Source organism: Cryptomeria japonica, chromosome 3, assembly GCF_030272615.1.
Source record: "Cryptomeria japonica chromosome 3, Sugi_1.0, whole genome shotgun sequence".
NCBI classification, from domain to species: Eukaryota; Viridiplantae; Streptophyta; class Pinopsida; order Cupressales; family Cupressaceae; genus Cryptomeria; species Cryptomeria japonica.
In genome coordinates this window covers 282,135,811-282,141,967 of record NC_081407.1, presented here as the reverse complement: position 1 = coordinate 282,141,967, position 6,157 = coordinate 282,135,811, and positions in this window count along the sequence as shown.

Here is a 6,157-nt window from a genome sequence, read left to right as displayed (position 1 = left end):
AGGCCTCCACTATTAGTCATAATTACTTCAACCATATTACAGAGAGTATCTCTAAATATTTTATCATTGGGTTTTCTCCAATTCATGGAAAATGCATTAATTGGTTGTGATGATTCATAGAAATGTCCTCATTTCCTTGTTTCTAATTTTACATTTTTCATGACATTCCTCATACTTTTAAAATACTATCTGAAACTCCTAGCTATCTTAAGTGTTTAAACATAATGGATGGTATATATCATGTTGATAAATTAATGTGATTTTGTGAATGCTTATAAAATATTGTGGAGTTTTATGTTAATAATAATGGTTAATGTTGATGAGATACTTTTGAAGTATTGTAGTAGGACCTGATAGTCAACCCATAGTCAAAGGATAATCACCTACAACATGTCTATCCCTTGTAGCTAATGAAGGTAGCAGTCATGGAAGCAACGATCATGGAATGTGGGGATTTTCATTTATGAATCTTTCCACCTTTTGTTGATGTTGTTGAATAGGAGTTAATGCAATCATTGGAATAAGGATGAATTTGTGGAACAAGATAACATGGTTCATAAATCATTATGCTATGTTTTTGAAAGTTTTCAGCCATGTTCCTTTATGATGCAAGAGTTTGAAGAGAATTGTGACACTCTCATCTTTTCTTATTTATATTTTGATTATTTTTTAAAGTAGAATAAGTTCTCCCTATGATCATGGGGGGATTGACATAAGTAGTAAGTTATTTAGAGTTTGCAAATAATCCAACTCTCAAGATTTTATGTATATATTTTGGATCCTATCAGAGTTGATAGTTAGTTACCAATTAGTTGCTAGATCTTGTTATCAATGTCTTTATCAATCATCAAGTATATTATCAGTTATGTAATCTCTTTAAATTGCAATAGAGGAACTTTGCCAATGAAGCTTTGAGTTGACGATTGAATATTGATAATTGAGACTACAACCACTCAATCAATGGCCACTTGAGGCAATGTAAATCTCGTTTTAGTTTAGATTGTTGTTGTTATAATATCTTAGATTTGTGTTAAGTAATAGAGTAAATTTTTAACTTCTTTGATTTAGATTAATATTCTTAACTACTAGTAGTAAGTTTTTAGGATAAATTGTGTGTAACAAGTTGCAACATAGTTAATCTAAGAAGGAATATTTTCCCATTGCAACTGTTGTACCATTAGACAGTTACCTACAACGACTAGTGTACTGTTAGATTTACTTTTAGTATAGTGATGTTTTAAATTTAGTTTGTTTCTTTAAGTTGATTCCTATACAAAATTGATAGAATAACTTAGATTTTCTTCAATTGCACAGATAGTAACAACATCATCTAAGAAGGTATGCTTCCTTGGTTGATAATTAAATGTAGCCCATTTGAGGTAATAGGTTACTTGATAAGGGATCTATTGGTTTTTTGAGTTGAATGCATGTCTTCTCTACATCAATCCATTACAATTAGATGGAATTAGTTGAGTTGCACCTTGGAGACTATGACTATAATGCTACACCCATATGCACATTAAATCAAAGAGTTTACAAGAGTCTCATAAGTAGATTTTGATCAATTAGAGAGTTAGAGAGAAACGTATCATTTTGAGTTTGTATTTCTTGAGGACAAGAAACTTTGGGAAGGAGGACTTATTATATAACCTTTTTAATTAATTTATTTTGGAGGAGATATTATATCTTTCCAAATATTTTTCTTGGGCTAAGTTTTTTATTAAGGTAAAAACAGGTTTTGAAGGGGCCCCGAAACCCTTTACAAACGAAACTTAGCAGAAATAGCAAAAAGAGACAAAAAGGAACAAACCAACGAAAAGCTAGCAAAAAACCATAGAGAACCAGCTAAAGCCCCACGAAGACAACAAAACCAGCCAGACGCAAGAGAAGAAACTAATTGATTTTTTTTAGGGCATTAGCCAAGGTGTTGCTAATCCCATACAAGTCTTTGATATTTTCCCTAAGATTAGGGATATTCTTGGGCTAAGTTACAAAAAATAGAAAATAATTATATTTAAAATTAATTATGTCGACCTTAATCACTTATTATTATTTTTTTGATAAAAAGGGTTAAATAATAATTTTAATATCACAATTTGGATTTTTTTATCAAGGGCATATGATTTCTTGTGAAGTTGTTTTTTACCACCTAGATTAGGTGGAAATTAGTTATTAATATATTCTTTGATAGTTGTTATGGTAACTTGCATGTGGGGTGTTATTTTTAAATTTTAGTCAGTAATCTTGCAATAGTTGTAATGGTGGCCTATTTTAGAGGGAAATGGATGAAAATAATATTATTTTATTTATTATTTAACTAGAGAGTCATTTTTATTTGGTCCTCTATTTATTTGCAAGCAATTTCACATTCTAGCTATCTTTGTTCATCTTATCAGGACTCTGTCAAAATTTGTTTGGCATTATTTTTAAATTTTAGTCAATAATCTTGCAATAGTTGTATTGGGGGCCTATTTCAGAGGGAAATGGATGAAAATAATACTATTTTATTTATTCTTTAATTAGAGAGTCATTTTTATTTCATCCTCTATTTATTTGCAAGTAATTTCACATTCTAGCTATCTTTGTTCATCTTATCAAGACTCTATCAAAATTTGTTTGTACACTTGTGTTTAAAAAATAATATTATATTGATAAAAACCCATTGAATATTAGTGATAAATGGGTGAAAAAAAATGGTTTTAGGTATTATGGGATGAAACCCCTTGATACATGAGGGAATTCTCATCTAAGGAGTGCAACAAAGCTTCACAAGATTACAATTTCAACTAGTTTTTGGTGTGTTTGTTTGCAAATGTTATATTGTAGTTCAGATTCAATTTTGTTGTAGGTGTTTTATATAAAAAAAAAATTGTATTTTTATGTTACAAATAAAATTGCAATACATCATAAATTGGTTGCATCTTTCATGGGATTAGTTTGATGTAGTTTGACAATGTTTGGGGTGATATCTAGTTGCAAGTAGTGTGTAGTTTGTTTGCATATTTGGTAGGAGTGTGTGTTGTTGTAGTACATAATTTTTATGTTTTTATTTTATGCTATATTTATTTGAAAAAATTTAGAGGTGATGCCCATTCATTTCTAGTTTGAATATTTGCAATGTTGCCAATGTGTGTGTGCTACATTGTGATTGTAAGTTTTTTGTCGAGAGATAATTTGGAGTTTTGTTGTTGTTATTTTGCTACTGTAGAAAAATATTGTATGTACTCCCATCAACTAGTTCCAATAAAATAAATATTTTTTTCCCCTATGCATTACTATATCAGATCTCATACTTAAATAACAAAGAAATTGATGGTGTTTGTGGGTGTTTCACTTTATGTTTGATGTTTTATAATTTGGATAAGAATTTGTAATGGATAGATTGTTAATTTTAATTTATTTAGTGTAATAATATTTGGAGTATTACATAAATTCTTAGACTAATCATCAAAATATGATATGAATTCAACTACAAACTAAAGTTACAACACTTGGTGTGAGGACATATGGTATTGTGACAAGATGACTAACACAATCAAATTTTCAAAAAAACATGTGTAATTTAATACCCCAACTTGATGGGGTCATAAATTATAGTCCAATTGCAAAAATATGGATCTATTTATACTATTTGAAAGATCTTCAAGATCTCTAGTTTCAATCCCTTAAATCCAATGGTTTTAATTACTCAATTTAAGTGGGTGGCAATAATTTTGAGGCTAAAATCCATTTCAAAAATGCAATTTATCAAAACAGAGAAAATACCAAAAAAAATATTTTTGATATTTTCTATCTTTGCTTGTTTGAATGCCTCTTGACTACTCTATATCAAAATATATCTTTTTCTTATTTTTCTCCTCCTTGCAATCTCTTTTGAAATGGCCAAGATTGCTATAGTTTTATTTATCCTTGGACTTACTAGGACATACCACATGATTTAGATCTAGACTTATCTTGCTTCCTATCCTTCTTCTTTGTTGAACAAAACCCCTAGACTGAGAGGAGGGGGGTGAATCATTCTTGAACAAATTTACACAACTTATAACTTAATTCAATTTCAACTTCAAACTTTAATCTCATCAGAAATAAAGAAAGTAATGAACACACACGCATAAGAGAACGCCAGAATTACATGGAAAACCCAAGAAGGGAAAAACAATGGTCATAGTTAACTCACACTATATAAATAGTATTACAATATTTTAAATGACTCATTGGGCCCAATGAAGCTCAATTCTCTCTGAAGGGCTTGCAGATTGAGGATCACTTCTCTAGAGCAAGATACAAAGAAATTGTTAGGGAGATTTGCTATCTCTAAGAATTATACATAAATATTTAAGTTATCATGAATAAACCTTCAACAAAACTATATCTGACAATCTCCTTTAGATGTAATTGCTCTTAACTCACTATCTCAAGAAACCATTAAACAATTCAGCTCCAATACTTCCATCACACAAAAACTCACAACTTCACATTCACATCTTCCATATACCACTCTGATTCACACACTTTGAAATTGACTTGATTAGGTCAGCCGAAATAGGAGGCAATAGATGATCCAAGGAGGTGAACCATAAAGCATAATTATGGTGAAAGTGATCCTATCTAGGAGACAAAGAGGACCTAAAATATCTCAACACATCATTTAATATAGTCCCAAACATCACACACATTGGCACACATCCTCCAAGATCAGTAACAAGGTAACATGTAGGAAAAACATGTAGCGTATAATTAGTTGACCCGAAAAATATTCCTCCAAGTGAATTCTCACAAAATGGATCCCCACGTGGCATAATAGGACCCAAACACAACTCAATACATCATCCAATGTTGGTAGAGAGACCTAAAGATGCACCACAAGCAAGAGAATGAGCCTTGTCGGCCAGATAGCTTCCAATTATCCTGAAAACCAACACCATGCGAAATGCAATGCCAAATAGCTCATCCAACATCATGAAAACCATATATAGGCATTCCATGAACCCTCAACAACATCCTCATATACTTTTTCTATATTGTAAGGCTAAAACTAGCTAACAAAAATAAACAGATACATAATTCTTCATTACCAAAGTGCTAGGAAACACAATCTTGAGAAAAGACTTCAACAAACACACTTCCAAAAAACTTCATCACCTAAAATATGAATTGAGACACTGCACAAACTTCATAAGATTACCCGATGTAGTGTCCCTCCTAGACTTGCATTTTGATTTACATATTTATAAACTTATAAAGATATATGAAGGATACTTAGATGGTTATTTATTACTCTATTGCTATCTTAAATGGTATCGATGATGTTAGATTCACTTTGTGGATTTATGTTATTTGATATGGCTCATCATGTTTGGAGATTTATATGACTGATGATGCTAGACATACTATATGACATATGGCATTTGATGGTTCTTGTGGATGTCAGTACGTAGTATCACCATGATGGATGGATTTATATGTGTTCATTGTTCATGTGGAATATATGACTTATCACGCTATGATGGTACTAACCCTATATCATGGTCATGATTTTATACAATGTTTTGATGTTATATTGTGTGACTGTCTTTGTGAGTAGAGATGATGTCATATCATTCATAGTGAGAAGGATATGATGTCATGATTCTCTATCACATGTTTATTTATTATGATGTATATGTATTGTATATGTTGTGTCAGTGTTGGATGCAGGTTTGTAGGTACTAGACATCAACTCCACTTGGCTTCACAGGTCTGAGCATGTCTCTATCCCAATGGCAAGTTGTCAGAGATGACATAGTTTCCTTCAAACACTCTAGGTCTAGGTTGTATACCTTGTTAGTTGCACCACAACGCAAGTTGATGTTAGAGCCTTGAGTTCTTGATCACCCCCTTATTGGCATAAGGTGATGTGAGTCTATGATTATTCATATTTGGAGATATGTGATTGTTTAATTGTTTAATTATTTAATATTTATTTTCGATTAGATTGATCTTTATTTTAATTTATTTAGCATTTGATTTTTTTTCGCTCGGTAATAATTGTGATTTCATTGCTAAAAATGAAGTAAGTACATATGTCTAAAGCACAAGAACCACCAACCACCACATCAAAATTGTCTGCACGACTATCACCCAAATCACCCCGACCACAAAACAAGTTCATCTTCAG